We start from the raw sequence: 2,609 nt of genomic DNA, 5'->3' as shown, positions 1-2,609 counted from the left end.
AATCTAAAAAGATGTGTGTTTAGATGGGTGATGGTCCGTACTGTGTGTACAAATGATATTACAGTGTAAATATGAAGTGTCAAAAGGTAACGTGTTTATATTAGTTTTCACAGATGTTTACAAATAAATAAGGTACCAAATAATTTGCTGTGTGTGTTTCTGAGATAGTCTCCACGTATTTCCATGTGAGAAAGTGTGTGTGTGTGTGTGTGTGTGTGTGTGTGTGTGTGTGTGTGTGTGTGTGTGTGTGTGTGTGTGTGTGTGTCTCACCGTAACATGGCAGCAGATGCAGAATCATTCTTGAGAAAAAGAGAAACTGAGAACAGTCTGTGTCGAGGGCCGGAGGGTGGATAGAAGCAGGACATCATGTGGTGTGTGTACCGCCCAAAAACAGGAGTCTCACCCCTGTCACACGCACACACACACACACACACACACGCACGCACGCACGCACGCACGCACACCACACACACACACACACACACACACACACACACACACACACACACACACACACACACACACACTGTTTCTAGATTAATTACAGTCCCAACTCCATGCATGTGTTAAACGTTTGCTTCAGGATATTTAAATAAACGAATGTCTCTCTGTTTGACTACAGTCCAGTGACCTTTCATGTGTTTTTCCATGACATCTTTGTGATGATTCAGTCATTTGTTGCACCCCGATGTGTGTACGTGTGCATGCATGCCACTAATGAAACAGTGCTTTGTTTACAGCTCTGTATAATACAAGAACTCTCTCTTATTCTACTTGTGTGTAATATATTGAAAATACCTAATTTCACAAGTCTGCATTATGTCTTATGATTTGACCTGTCATTTGAACTGTTTGTGAAGAATTTGATTGAAAGTGTTCATGTTTTTTTACTTAATCTTTGATCTGTATGTGTCCTCAGGACTCAGGACTCAGATGGTGGAGAAAAAGGAAACTAACACAGCAGTAGAAGCAGAAAATGACATCTCAGTGGACGGAGAGGGAAAGCTTGGATAAACCGACACCTTTATTCCCAGAAACACCACCCGACACTCTGGAAGTCCGTCCGGTTTGAGCTGGTCCTTATAGCCACTGAGAGTCGTCTCAATCCTCTGTAGGTAGGTAAACGGGTGTCACTTTGAAGTATGAATGGGTCCTATTCCGCGTGAAAATAGACTATATAATTGCAGATGAAAAAGAAAAATTAGAAACATGGCAAAGTGTTAATTCAGGAACTTACTGTATGTTAGCAGAGGGAAAAACTCAAGTTAAAAATGTCCAATTCTCGGGTTTAACTTATTTCATTTGTACAGACAATTATATGGTAAGACAAGCAGGAAGTTGAAGTGTAATAATAACAATAATAATACAGCTTTATTTATACAGCAATTTTCATACAACACATGCAGCTGTAAAGTGCTTTACAAAATGACACATCACAAGTTAAAAACAAACAACAAGAACTTTAAAAGGTTCATGCAGCAAAATATAACATTTGATCAGGGTAACAGACACAAGGAGGTGTGATACAAATAAAATAAAATAAAGAATGGTTTCTCTCCGACCGATAAGACACAAGACAACTGAGTCGATGCAACAATATCAAACCCCATAAAACTAAGTGAACATATAGGTTCAACAGAAATAACAAGATTAAGACCTATAAAATAAATAAAACAATATAAAGGTAGGTAAATAATAGAGACTAAAAGAACATTTAAAGTGGGGGGTTGCTAATAAAAAGCTAATCTAAAAAGATGTGTTTTTAGCTGTTGTTTCAAAATGAGTTGGCCCTAACCCTTCGATGCCCCTACTCTCTTCAATAAGAGGGTCAAAAAGGACCCGTATTAGAATCATATGTGTTTTTATGCAATTTTGGTTAAGAAAAATCACTTGTATAATATTTAGTATTATATTTTGGTTCACACTAGAAATATTNTCATTCAAAAGAGGAAACAACCGAAAGACAGAGAAGAAGATCAGACTGCGTGATCTAAACAAACAACAAATAGCGTGTGCGTTCCATTTTCACTCTCGTCCATCGAGACGAGAGTGAAAATGGAACGCACACGCTATTTGTTGTTTGTTTAGATCACGCAGTCTGATCTTCTTCTCTGTCTTTCGGTTGTTTCCTCTTTTGAATGACGAATACACACTACCGCCGCCTGCTGGTAAGGAGAGTTATTGCCACTCACGCATGCGCAGTTCGTACGTGCTCGGCTGAAGTCTTTGCGGTGTGTTCCAGTGCCACACATGGTGTGTGTGTGTGTGTGTGTGTGTGTGAGTGTGAGTATGAGTGTGTGTGTGTGCTCGGGCTGGGCTCGGGCTGGGTTTCGCTGTGTCTCGCTGTCTCGCAGACCCCACGCAGCAGCTAGAAAACAACACCAGTAATCCAGCTCACACTGTCCGCTCCAGCAGCGAGCCTCGCAACGTCCCGCCAAAACGGCACCCAGACCCCACGCAGCATTCACATCTGTTTGTCATTACTGGTGTCATTTTCTGGCTGCTAATGCCATTGTAACACATAAACACACATCAGAGCACACTGGGCTCACAGGTAGGGGGGGGGGCACATCCTATACAGAGGTGCTGTATGAGAAAACCAATGTGAT

Source organism: Notothenia coriiceps, unplaced genomic scaffold (assembly GCF_000735185.1).
Source record: "Notothenia coriiceps isolate Sejong01 unplaced genomic scaffold, NC01 NC01_scaffold00026424, whole genome shotgun sequence".
NCBI lineage: Eukaryota > Metazoa > Chordata > Actinopteri > Perciformes > Nototheniidae > Notothenia > Notothenia coriiceps.
The sequence above is the reverse complement of the archived record's forward strand: the minus strand, read 5'-3'. Positions refer to the sequence as shown.